Source organism: Pleurodeles waltl, chromosome 5, assembly GCF_031143425.1.
Source record: "Pleurodeles waltl isolate 20211129_DDA chromosome 5, aPleWal1.hap1.20221129, whole genome shotgun sequence".
NCBI classification, from domain to species: domain Eukaryota; kingdom Metazoa; phylum Chordata; class Amphibia; order Caudata; family Salamandridae; genus Pleurodeles; species Pleurodeles waltl.
The window spans coordinates 1,503,646,763-1,503,660,786 of NC_090444.1; the positions used below are offsets into that span (position 1 = coordinate 1,503,646,763).

The 14,024-nt window shown below is 47.2% G+C and overlaps 1 long non-coding RNA gene across 1 annotated transcript in view; it reads left to right on the forward strand.

Moving 5' to 3' along the window:
• LOC138296557 (uncharacterized) overlaps positions 1-14,024 on the forward strand; it is a 119,185-nt gene that overhangs the window by 89,828 nt on the left and 15,333 nt on the right. The window contains exon 2 of the long non-coding RNA XR_011203859.1: positions 2,122-2,253. This is a non-coding gene — a long non-coding RNA (uncharacterized lncRNA). The remainder of the gene's footprint in view (positions 1-2,121; positions 2,254-14,024) is intronic.

Below are 14,024 nucleotides of genomic sequence, written 5' to 3' on the forward strand. Positions count from 1 at the left end.
AATAGTGCCATTCAAAGCGCTATTCCTTCATCATGGCTGACAGCAATAATTGTCCCGATATTTAAAAAAGGTAATAGGCTTGACCCCTTTTGTTATAGACCCATTTCTCTCATTGACTCTACGGCAAAGATCTTGGGGAGTGTAATTTTGAATTGGCTTGAGGAGTGGGTGGCAAGTACAAACATCTTATCGCCAATTCAATACGGGTTTAGGCCTGGATTTGGTACAGTGGATCAGGCCCTAAACTTACATCTTATTCTTAGCAAATATGTTATTGCTAAAAGGGAATCTATCCACTTAGCTTTTACAGATCTATCCAGTGCATTTGACATGGTGAACAGAGTGACATTTTGGGCACTAATGGATACAATGGGGGTTGAGAAAGATTTGTTGGATCTGATCAAACGTTTATACTCTGATCTTACCATTTCAATTCAGTTTGGTCAACATGGCGAAAGGTCCCATCCCCTTGCATCCAATCGGGGTGTAAGACAGGGCTGTACTCTGGCACCGTTTTTTTTATTTTTATATATTAATGGCTTGTATAGTTATTTAGCCCAAAATGGTAAGGATTATCCAAGAATGAGTTTTAGACAATTGCCAATTTTACTGTATGCTGACGATGCTGTTTTAATAACCTGTACAGCTAATGGCCTAAAGACCCTTCTGGACCTTTTTTTAACGTATACACAAGATCTTGATATGAAAGTTAATTTTAAAAAGTCACTTTATGATCTGTGGTCCTAGAAATACACGTACTAAATGTTTTAAAATGGGAGGAACACCCTAACAAAGGTGAAAGATTTTTGTTACCTAGGTTTGTACCTAAGTTCCTCTTTGTCATCGAAACCCCATTTGAATTTTAAGCTTTTACAAATGGAAAGAAATGTTGAAGCTATTTTCCGTTTTGCTCGTAGACTAGGGCATAGACCAGTTCATCAGATCATTACGCTCTACAAATCCAAATGTGTGTCGGCGGCAATTTATGGGGGGGGCCTTTGGGGATATACCAGTTCAATTATTCTACAACGGGCGGAGAATCAATTTCTCCATCGACTACTAATGGTACCCAAGAATGTAGCGAATATTATATGCCATGAGGTGCTGGGAATTGGTTACATTACTGTTCTGATAGATATTGCCCCTCTTTTGCTATGGATAAAAGTATGGTCAACCCCGGCGGCCACTTTAACACAGGACTGTGTAAAAGACTGCTCTTCATTAGCAAACCACAATAAAATTCCATGGTTAAATTTTATTCAAACCTGTTTCCGAAATTTGGACTTGGAGTTCATGTATCTTAACCCGGAGCTTATGCCTGCTAATGCAAAGGAAATTGTTAAATTCCGCTATAAGGAGTATGGTATGAATCTTAGATATCAAGCGGCAGAGAAATTGAGATCATTTGAGTTATATGTACAAATTTCATTTTCAAACTCTTTAGAACCCTATTTTGTTTGGTTTCCGTTTCCCTCCTTATATTCCTTACTTGTATTGTTAAGATTCAACATGATTAATTTTAGAGTGGCGTTTCCAACAAAATGTGTGTGGGTAAAAACATTACCACCATGCCCTTGTGATAACATCTCGAAAAACAAAGCACTTGCCACTTTATTTTATTTTGTTCACTTTACTCAGTTCCTAGGAAAACTTTTATATTACCGATTTTGCGCAACTTACACACTCTTTCTCACAAAGAAGGTTTGATTGGTATTCAAAGCCTCTCATCCAAACATATGTGTAGTTCCATTTTAAGCTTTATCAAATCAGCTATTGCTATTAGAAATCGATATGAATTAGTTGATGTGACCACTTGTTAATGCAATTTTAAATACTGTTTTATTGATGTATATGATTTTATAAGTATTAACTAATATTTTTTCGATTTAGAAGGGTTAAGGGACATGTTGTGATTTTATAATGTGATTTTATAATCCTTGTAAATCATCAGATTGAAGCTATTTGCTTTTATAATTATGTAATAAGTATTGTATTTTTATGGTGAAACATATATATGCACGTGCACTTTTATGGCATTATGCTGAATAAAGTTTTCTGACTGACTGACTAATGCAAAATACTCACTTCTGTACATGGCCAAACTCTGAATCTTTCTTTTAGTAAAAATACACTACCTTACTGATCTGAAGGAGGTTGTTCAGTATGTTAAAACCATTCCAAAAGCCGTGCTGGGCGGTCTCCGGTGGCGCAAAATTCTGTAGCTGACTGAGAGCTGTGGCCTACTCGTCTATGGTGAGCCTTTGCATTGGGCACTTTCATCCCTGATTGAACATTGGGGAGGGTTGTTATATTTTACTTTCCCCTCTGACTCAAGAGTGGGGATCTGCTTCGCTGGGCCTCGGCCATGCACGTGCTGTCACTCTCGCCATCTGACTATGATGTGGCTAGGAGTTGTCTGGCCTCCAGTTTGCCCATAAAGAATGAGTTCATGTCTTCTCTTTATAATCTTTAACTTGGTAATGTTCAGTGGGAGGGATGGGAAGCTTTGGCCTAATTGGGGGGCCAATGTGGGAGGAAGGTCGAATGTTGGGAAAATATTGTTGTTTCCTACTGTTAAATCTTGTGGTACCTTTCCCTTTTCCTCTCCCTGCCAATTCAGCACCACTCCACGAATTCTCAAATTAACAGTTCATATTAAGCTTGTTGGGTATTTCTTATCTGTCAGGAATCCACTTCCTGCTTATTGCCTCTGCAGTATCTGCCACATTCCTCCCCCAGTGGTAGTCAGACTCACTGGATCGCCTTGCGCTGTCAACCTACCACTGATGCATTTGCTCATGCAATCCCTCTGCCATCCTGGCCATGACTAATCTTATTTGTTTAGCTTGGAATATACAAGGCCTCAATGATGCGTGCAAAGTCAGATTGGTAGCTGCATACATGCACTGCATAAGGTGAACATCTGTCTACTTCAGGAACTGCACCTCACTGCCAATAGCAAGATGGCGGCTGAGGGCTGGATAATTTGGTGAGTGCCATGTGGCACTCTACACCAATTATGCCTGAGGGGTAGCAATCATCATTTGGACAGGACTCCCCTGGTGCCTCAGGACAGTGCTGTGTTTTCCTCTGGGGGGTTCCGTGCTTCTAGCTGGCATGCTCTGCGACCGCCCATACCGGCTGCTATCAGTGTATGGTCCAACTCGGACTGCCCAGACTCTTTTGCTGAGGTCTGGCTCTTGGCTGGCATGTTGAATCCAGGAGCTCTTCTGTGGGGTGGCGACTTTAATACTGTGCTAGAGCCTGTGGCAGACTGCAGTAGTGTGACCAGACAACCACACCATAATGCATCCGCACTGCTGCATTCACTCATGACAGACAATCACATAATTGTCCTTTGGCGCTCCAAACACGCACTCGGCAGGGAAGGCGCCTGTATCATGACAACATGTAACACTTGTTCATGCATTGACTTTTGGCTTGCAACTCAGGATGTGGACTCTTGGACTTACCAAGTTGTGGACTGCCCGTGCATGCTTTCTGACCATGCTCCTGTTTTTCTTGAATTGCACATCCCTGGCGGCTTACAGCGATTGTTCTCTTTGCGTCTCCCCAGCGGTGCTCTCAGGGACTAGGTCTTCCAGGCAGAAATCAGAGAAACCATAGTCGATTACTTCAACTGTAATAAGTACTCTGTTCAGTCTCGCTCCAACCTTTGGGAGGTGTTTAAGGTAGCTATCAGGGGAGTCTGCATTACAAAACAATTTGGGATCCTTTGGATGCTGCATTGTGAACTTATCTCGCTTGAGGCAGAACTACGAGACCTTCAATACCAATGTGATTTGACAGAGGACCAGTCCACTCTTGAGCAGATTAGAGTGAAGATAGACAGATTTGAGGAGGTGGCACAGCGCAAGGTGTGCTATCTGGGGTGTGAGGCACTGGCCTGTCATTATGGCGAGGGAGACTGGGCCAATAGAACTCTCGCAAACCTGCTGCGTAGGCCCTGGACTAGTGACAACGTGGTTGAACTCGAAGGTCATCAAGCAAATCTTCATGTAGGTAGGGAGGCGGTCCAGCAAACAATGGTTGCCTTCTTTACCTCGCTTTAGTCCATGTCTCACAAGGTCACTATAGAGACCTACGCTGACTACTTTGACACACTCCAGCTCCTGTGGCTGGATGATGGTCACAGAAGCTATCTAGATGCCCTGTTCACGGTTGATGATATTATTCAATCCAGGGAATGCACGGAGAAAAGGCACCTGGCCTTGATGGCCTTACAGCTGCCTTTTATAAGGAATATGCTGTACTCTTAGCATCCTATCTCCTTGACATGTATGCTGCATCTATGGCAGCGGGAGTACTCCCTCCATCATTGAGGGAGGCACTGACCGTGACCATCCCGAAGCCTGGTAAAGACTTACACTGATGCGACTCATACCACCCACTCTCAATGATCAATATTGACAACAAAATTCTGGCCAAACGGATTGTCTCGAGGTTGCTCCCTCTGCTGCCCCTCATTACTCACCAAGACCAATCTGGATTCATACCGGGAAGGTCTGCAGATCATAATTTATGCATCTACTTTACGGTAGCAAAGACTGTCCACCCACTTAACAAGGCCACTGCGGTCTTTCTAGATGCCACCAAGGTGTTTGACTCCTTGTAGTGGTCCTATCTATTTTCGTTGCTGGCCCAATTCGGAATGAGCACCAAGTTTCTACAATTTATAGGGGTCCTGTATGAACATCCTACGGCCCATCTGCATGTTAATCGTACTATATCCGCACCCTTCCCAGTGTAGAGGGGCAACCATCAAGGTTATCCCCTCTCAGCTTTACTGTTTGCCATGGCGGTGGAGCCCTTAGCTGCTGGCTTACAACAGCAGCATACTCACAGGGTCCTTACATTTATACCTCAGGCTGTGTGTAGGAAGTTGGCTCTGTATGTGCTATTTCAAAGTAAGGAATAGCATGCACAGAGTCCAAGGGTTCCCCTTAGAGGTAAGATAGTGGCAAAAAGAGATAATACTAATGCTCTATTTTGTGGTAGTGTGGTCGAGCAGTAGGCTTATCCAAGGAGTAGTGTTAAGCATTTGTTGTACATACACATAGACAATAAATGAGGTATACACACTCCGAGACAAATCCAGCCAATAGGTTTTGTATAGAAAAATATCTTTTCTTAGTTTATTTTACGAACCACAGGTTCAAATTCTACATGTAATATCTCATTCGAAAGGTATTGCAGGTAAGTACTTTAGGAACTTCAAATCATCAAAATTGCATGTATACTTTTCAAGTTATTCACAAATAGCTGTTTTAAAAGTGGACACTGCAATTTTCACAGTTCCTAGGGGAGGTAAGTATTTGTTAGGTTAACCAGGTAAGTAAGACACTTACAGGGCTTAGTTCTTGGTCCAAGGTAGCCCACCGTTGGGGGTTCAGAGCAACCCCAAAGTCACCACACCAGCAGCTCAGGGCCGGTCAGGTGCAGAGTTCAAAGTGGTGCCCAAAACACATAGGCTAGCATGGAGAGAAGGGGGTGCCCCGGTTCCGGTCTGCTTGCAGGTAAGTACCCGCGTCTTCGGAGGGCAGACCAGAGGGGTTTTGTAGGGCACCGGGGGGGACACAGGTCCACACAGAAATTTCACCCTCAGCAGCGCGGGGGCGGCCGGGTGCAGTGTAGAAACAGGCGTCGGGTTTGTAATGGAAGTCAATGGGAGATCTAGGGATCTCTTCAGCGCTGCAGGCAGGCAAGGGGGGGGTTCCTCAGGGAAACCTCCACTTGGTCAAGGGAGAGGGACTCCTGGGGGTCACTCCTCCAGTGAAAGTCCGGTCCTTCAGGTCCTGGGGGCTGCGGGTGCAGGGTCTCTCCCAGGTGTCGGGACTTAGGATTCAAAGAGTCGCGGTCAGGGGAAGCCTCGGGATTCCCTCTTCAGGCGGCGCTGTGGGGGTTCGGGGGGACAGGTTTTGGTACTCACAGTATCAGAGTAGTCCTGGGGTCCCTCCTGAGGTGTTGGATCTCCACCAGCCGAGTCGGGGTCGCCGGGTGCAGTGTTGCAAGTCTCACGCTTCTTGCGGGGAGCTTGCAGGGTTCTTTAAAGCTGCTGGAAACAAAGTTGCAGCTTTTCTTGGAGCAGGTCCGCTGTCCTCGGGAGTTTCTTGTCTTTTCGAAGCAGGGGCAGTCCTCAGAGGATGTCGAGGTCGCTGGTCCCTTTGGAAGGCGTCGCTGGAGCAGGATCTTTGGAAGGCAGGAGACAGGCCGGTGAGTTTCTGGAGCCAAGGCAGTTGTCGTCTTCTGGTCTTCCGCTGCAGGGGTTTTCAGCTGGGCAGTCCTTCTTCTTGTAGTTGCAGGAATCTAATTTTCTAGGGTTCAGGGTAGCCCTTAAATACTAAATTTAAGGGCGTGTTTAGGTCTGGGGGGTTAGTAGCCAATGGCTACTAGCCCTGAGGGTGGGTACACCCTCTTTGTGCCTCCTCCCAAGGGGAGGGGGTCACAATCCTAACCCTATTGGGGGAATCCTCCATCTGCAAGATGGAGGATTTCTAAAAGTTAGAGTCACTTCAGCTCAGGACACCTTAGGGGCTGTCCTGACTGGCCAGTGACTCCTCCTTGTTTTTCTCATTATTTTCTCCGGCCTTGCCGCCAAAAGTGGGGCCTGGCCGGAGGGGGCGGGCAACTCCACTAGCTGGAGTGTCCTGCTGGGTTGGCACAAAGGAGGTGAGCCTTTGAGGCTCACCGCCAGGTGTGACAATTCCTGCCTGGGGGAGGTGTTAGCATCTCCACCCAGTGCAGGCTTTGTTACTGGCCTCAGAGTGACAAAGGCACTCTCCCCATGGGGCCAGCAACATGTCTCGGTTTGTGGCAGGCTGCTAAAACTAGTCATCCTACACAGATAGTCGGTTAAGTTTCAGGGGGCACCTCTAAGGTGCCCTCTGGGGTGTATTTGACAACAAAATGTACACTGGCATCAGTGTGCATTTATTGTGCTGAGAAGTTTGATACCAAACTTCCCAGTTTTCAGTGTAGCCATTATGGTGCTGTGGAGTTCGTGTTTGACAAACTCCCAGACCATATACTCTTATGGCTACCCTGCACTTACAATGTCTAAGGTTTTGTTTAGACACTGTAGGGGTACCATGCTCATGCACTGGTACCCTCACCTATGGTATAGTGCACCCTGCCTTAGGGCTGTAAGGCCTGCTAGAGGGGTGTCTTACCTATACTGCATAGGCAGTGAGAGGCTGGCATGGCACCCTGAGGGGAGTGCCATGTCGACTTACTCGTTTTGTCCTCACTAGCACACACAAGCTGGCAAGCAGGGTGTCTGTGCTGAGTGAGAGGTCTCCAGGGTGGCATAAGACATGCTGCAGCCCTTAGAGACCTTCCTTGGCATCAGGGCCCTTGGTACTAGAAGTACCAGTTACAAGGGACTTATCTGGAGGCCAGGGTCTGCCAATTGTGGATACAAAAGTACAGGTTAGGGAAAGAACACTGGTGCTGGGGCCTGGTTAGCAGGCCTCAGCACACTTTCAATTGTAAACATAGCATCAGCAAAGGCAAAAAGTCAGGGGGCAACCATGCCAAGGAGGCATTTCCTTACCCAACGCCCCCCCAAACGAAAGAGGATGAGACTAACCTTTCCCAAGAGAGTCTTCATTTTCTAAGTGGAAGAACCTGGAAAGGCCATCTGCATTGGCATGGGCAGTCCCAGGTCTGTGTTCCACTATAAAGTCCATTCCCTGTAGGGAGATGGACCACCTCAACAGTTTAGGATTTTCACCTTTCATTTGCATCAGCCATTTGAGAGGTCTGTGGTCAGTTTGAACTAGGAAGTGAGTCCCAAAGAGGTATGGTCTCAGCTTCTTCAGGGACCAAACCACAGCAAAGGCCTCCCTCTCAATGGCACTCCAACGCTGCTCCCTGGGGAGTAACCTCCTGCTAATGAAAGCAACAGGCTGGTCAAGGCCATCATCATTTGTTTGGGACAAAACTGCCCCTATCCCATGTTCAGAGGCATCAGTCTGCACAATGAACTGCTTAGAATAATCTGGAGCTTTTAGAACTGGTGCTGAGCACATTGCTTGTTTCAGGGTGTCAAAGGCCTGTTGGCATTCCACAGTCCAGTTCACTTTCTTGGGCATTTTCTTGGAGGTGAGTTCAGTGAGGGCTGTCACAATGGATCCATATCCCTTCACAAACCTCCTGTAATACCCAGTCAAGCCAAGGAATGCCCTGACTTGAGTCTGGGTTTTTGGAGCTACCCAGTCCAGAATAGTCTGGATCTTGGGTTGGAGTGGCTGAACTTGGCCTCCACCTACAAGGTGTCCCAAGTAAACCACAGTTCCCTGCCCTATCTGGCATTTGGATGCCTTGATAGAGAGGCCTGCAGATTGCAGAGCCTTCAAAACCTTCTTCAGGTGGACCAGGTGATCCTGCCAGGTGGAGCTAAAGACAGCAATATCATCAAGATAAGCTGTGCTAAAGGACTCCAAGCCAGCAAGGACTTGATTCACCAACCTTTGGAAGGTGGCAGGGGCATTCTTTAAACCAAAGGGCATAACAGTAAACTGATAATGCCCATCAGGTGTGGAGAATGCTGTTTTCTCTTTTGCTCCAGGTGCCATTTTTATTTGCCAGTACCCTGCTGTCAAGTCAAAGGTACTTAAGAATTTGGCAGCACCTAATTTGTCTATGAGCTCATCAGCTCTTGGAATTGGATGAGCATCTGTTTTGGTGACAGAATTGAGCCCTCTGTAGTCCACACAAAACCTCATCTCTTTCTTTCCATCTTTGGTGTGAGGTTTGGGGACTAAGACCACTGGGCTAGCCCAGGGGCTGTCAGAGCGCTCAATTACTCCCAATTCCAGCATCTTGTGGACTTCCACCTTGATGCTTTCCTTAACATGGTCAGATTGTCTAAAGATTTTGTTCTTGACAGGCATGCTGTCTCCTGTGTCCACATCATGGGTACACAGGTGTGTCTGACCAGGGGTTAAGGAGAAGAGTTCAGGAAACTGTTGTAGGACTCTCCTACAATCAGCTTGCTGTTGGCCAGAGAGGGTGTCTGAGTAGATCACTCCATCTACTGTGCCATCTTTTGGGTCTGATGACAGAAGATCAGGGAGAGGTTCACTCTCTGCCTCCTGATCCTCATCTGTTACCATCAACAGATTCACATCAGCCCTGTCATGGAAGAGCTTAAGGCGGTTCACATTGATCACCCTCTTGGGGCTCCTGCTTGTGCCCAGGTCCACCAGGTAGGTGACCTGACTCTTCCTTTCTAGCACTGGGTAAGGGCCACTCCATTTGTCCTGGAGTGCCCTGGGAGCCACAGGCTCCAGAACCCAGACTTTCTGCCCTGGTTGGAACTCAACCAGTGCAGCCTTTTGGTCATACCAAAACTTCTGGAGCTGTTGGCTGGCCTCAAGGTTTTTGGTTGCCTTTTCCATGTACTCTGCCATTCTAGAGCGAAGGCCAAGTACATAGTCCACTATGTCCTGTTTAGGCTCATGGAGAGGTCTCTCCCAGCCTTCTTTAACAAGGGCAAGTGGTCCCCTTACAGGATGACCAAACAGAAGTTCAAAGGGTGAGAATCCTACTCCCTTCTGTGGCACCTCTCTGTAAGCGAAAAGCAGACATGGCAAGAGGACATCCCATCTCCTTTTGAGTTTTTCTGGGAGCCCCATGATCATGCCTTTTAATGTCTTGTTGAATCTCTCAACCAAGCCATTAGTTTGTGGATGGTATGGTGTAGTGAATTTATAAGTCACTCCACACTCATTCCACATGTGCTTTAGGTATGCTGACATGAAGTTGGTACCTCTGTCAGACACCACCTCCTTAGGGAAACCCACTCTGGTAAAGATACCAATGAGGGCCTTGGCTACTGCAGGGGCAGTAGTCGACCTAAGGGGAATAGCTTCAGGATACCTGGTAGCATGATCCACTACTACCAGGATATACATATTTCCTGAGGCTGTGGGAGGTTCCAGTGGACCAACTATGTCCACACCCACTCTTTCAAAGGGGACCCCCACCACTGGAAGTGGAATGAGGGGGGCCTTTGGATGTCCACCTGTCTTACCACTGGCTTGACAGGTGGGGCAGGAGAGGCAAAACTCCTTAACCATGTTGGACATATTGGGCCAGTAGAAGTGGTTGACTAACCTCTCCCACGTCTTGGTTTGTCCCAAATGTCCAGCAAGGGGAATGTCATGGGCCAATGTTAGGATGAACTTCCTGAACAGCTGAGGCACTACCACTCTCCTAGTGGCACCAGGTTTGGGGTCTCTGGCCTCAGTGTACAGGAGTCCATCTTCCCAATAGACCCTATGCGTTCCATTTTTCTTGCCTTTGGACTCTTCAGCAGCTTGCTGCCTAAGGCCTTCAAGAGAGGGACAGGTTTCTTGTCCCTTACACAGCTCCTCCCTTGAGGGTCCCCCTGGGCCTAAGAGCTCAACCTGATAAGGTTCAAGCTCCAAAGGCTCAGTTCCCTCAGAGGGCACAACTTCTTCCTGAGAAGAGAGGTTCCCTTTCTTTTGCTGTGTTGTAGTTGGTTTCCCAACTGACTTTCCTGTTCTCTTGGTAGGCTGGGCCATTCTTCCAGACTCCAGCTCTACTTGTTCACCCTGTGCCTTGCACTGTGCTCTTGTTTTCACACACACCAGTTCAGGGATATCCAGCATTGCTGCATGGGTTTTTAGTTCTACCTCAGCCCATGCTGAGGACTCCAGGTCATTTCCAAGCAGACAGTCCACTGGGATATTTGAGGAGACCACCACCTGTTTCAGGCCATTGACCCCTCCCCATTCTAAAGTAACCATTGCCATGGGATGTACTTTTCTCTGATTGTCAGCGTTGGTGACTGTGTAAGTTTTTCCAGTCAGGTATTGGCCAGGGGAAACCAGTTTCTCTGTCACCATGGTGACACTGGCACCTGTATCCCTCAGGCCCTCTATTCTAGTCCCATTAATTAAGAGTTGCTGTCTGTATTTTTGCATGTTAGGCGGCCAGACAGCTAGTGTGGCTAAATCCACCCCACCCTCAGAAACTAGAATAGCTTCAGTGTGGACCCTGATTTGCTCTGGGCACACTGTTGATCCCACTTGGAGACTAGCCATACCAGTGTTACCTGGATGGGAGTTTGGAGTGGAACCTTTCTTGGGACAGGCCTTGTCTCCAGTTTGGTGTCCATGCTGTTTACAGCTATGACACCAGGCCTTTTTGGGATCAAAGTTTTTACCCTTGTACCCATTGTTTTGTGAAGAGGCTCTGGGCCCACCCTCCTGTGCAGGTTTTTGGGGGCCTGTAGAAGACTCTTTACTATTTTTAGTTTTGGTTGTCTCATCACCCTTCCCCTGGGGAGTCTTTGTGACCCCTTTCTTTTGGTCACCCCCTGTTGAAGTCTTGGACACCCTTGTCTTGACCCAATGGTCCGCCTTCTTTCCCAATTCTTGGGGAGAAATTGGTCCTAGGTCTACCAGATGCTGATGCAGTTTATCATTGAAACAATTACTTAACAGGTGTTCTTTCACAAATAAATTGTACAGCCCATCATAATTACTTACACCACTGCCTTGAATCCAACCATCTAGTGTTTTCACTGAGTAGTCAACAAAGTCAACCCAGGTCTGGCTCGAGGATTTTTGAGCCCCCCTGAACCTAATCCTGTACTCCTCAGTGGAGAATCCAAAGCCCTCAATCAGGGTACCCTTCATGAGGTCATAAGATTCTGCATCTTTTCCAGAGAGTGTGAGGAGTCTATCCCTACACTTTCCAGTGAACATTTCCCAAAGGAGAGCACCCCAGTGAGATCTGTTCACTTTTCTGGTTACACAAGCCCTCTCAAAAGCTGTGAACCACTTGGTGATGTCATCACCATCTTCAAATTTTGTCACAATCCCTTTGGGGATTTTCAACATGTCAGGAGAATCTCTGACCCTATTTATGTTGCTGCCACCATTGATGGGTCCTAGGCCCATCTCTTGTCTTTCCCTTTCTATGGCTAGGAGCTGTCTCTCTAAAGCCAATCTTTTGGCCATCCTGGCTAACAGGAGGTCATCTTCACTGAGAGCATCCTCAGTGATTTCAGAAATGTGGGACCCTCCTGTGAGGGACTCACTATTTCTGACTAACACAGTTGGAGACAGGACTTGAGGGGTCCTGTTCTCCCTATTTAGGACTGGAGGAGGGACATTGGCCTCCAAGTCACTAATTTCTTCCTCTGTGATGTCATCATCAGAGGGGTTGGCTTTTTCAAACTCTGCCAACAGCTCCTGGAGCTGAATTTTGGTAGGTCTGGAGCCAATGGTTATTTTTTTGATATTACAGAGAGACCTTAGCTCCCTCATCTTAAGATGGAGGTAAGGTGTGGTGTCGAGTTCCACCACCTGCATCTCTGTATCAGACATTATTCTGCTAAGAGTTGGAATACTTTTTTAAGAATCTAAAACTGTTTCTAGAATCTAATTCAAACTTTTAACAAACTTTTAAACTCTAAAAAGACAATGCTAAACAGGGACTTAACACACAAGGCCCTAGCAGGACTTTTAAGAATTTAGAAAACTTTCAAATTGCAAAAATGAATTTCTAATGACAATTTTGGAATTTGTCGTGTGATCAGGTATTGGCTGAGTAGTCCAGCAAATGCAAAGTCTTGTACCCCACCGCTGATCCACCAATGTAGGAAGTTGGCTCTGTATGTGCTATTTCAAAGTAAGGAATAGCATGCACAGAGTCCAAGGGTTCCCCTTAGAGGTAAGATAGTGGCAAAAAGAGATAATACTAATGCTCTATTTTGTGGTAGTGTGGTCGAGCAGTAGGCTTATCCAAGGAGTAGTGTTAAGCATTTGTTGTACATACACATAGACAATAAATGAGGTATACACACTCAGAGACAAATCCAGCCAATAGGTTTTGTATAGAAAAATATATTTTCTTAGTTTATTTTACGAACCACAGGTTCAAATTCTACATGTAATATCTCATTCGAAAGGTATTGCAGGTAAGTACTTTAGGAACTTCAAATCATCAAAATTGCATGTATACTTTTCAAGTTATTCACAAATAGCTGTTTTAAAAGTGGACACTTAGTGCAATTTTCACAGTTCCTAGGGGAGGTAAGTATTTGTTAGGTTAACCAGGTAAGTAAGACACTTACAGGGCTTAGTTCTTGGTCCAAGGTAGCCCACCGTTGGGGGTTCAGAGCAACCTCAAAGTCCCCACACCAGCAGCTCAGGGCCGGTCAGGTGCAGAGTTCAAAGTGGTGCCCAAAACACATAGGCTAGCATGGAGAGAAGGGGGTGCCCCGGTTCCGGTCTGCTTGCAGGTAAGTACCCGCGTCTTCGGAGGGCAGACCAGAGGGGTTTTGTAGGGCACCGGGGGGGACACAGGTCCACACAGAAATTTCACCCTCAGCAGCGCGGGGGCGGCCGGGTGCAGTGTAGAAACAGGCGTCGGGTTTGTAATGGAAGTCAATGGGAGATCTAGGGATCTCTTCAGCGCTACAGGCAGGCAAGGGGGGGGTTCCTCGGGGAAACCTCCACTTGGTCAAGGGAGAGGGACTCCTGGGGGTCACTCCTCCAGTGAAAGTCCGGTCCTTCAGGTCCTGGGGGCTGCGGGTGCAGGGTCTCTCCCAGGTGTCGGGACTTAGGATTCAAAGAGTCGCGGTCAGGGGAAGCCTCGGGATTCCCTCTGCAGGCGGCGCTGTGGGGGTTCAGGGGGGACAGGTTTTGGTACTCACAGTATCAGAGTAGTCCTGGGGTCCCTCCTGAGGTGTTGGATCTCCACCAGCCGAGTCGGGGTCGCCGGGTGCAGTGTTGCAAGTCTCACGCTTCTTGCGGGGAGCTTGCAGGGTTCTTTAAAGCTGCTGGAAACAAAGTTGCAGCTTTTCTTGGAGCAGGTCCGCTGTCCTCGGGAGTTTCTTGTCTTTTCGAAGCAGGGGCAGTCCTCAGAGGATGTCGAGGTCGCTGGTCCCTTTGGAAGGCGTCGCTGGAGCAGGATCTTTGGAAGGCAGGAGACAGGCCGGTGAGTTTCTGGAGCCAAGGCAGTTG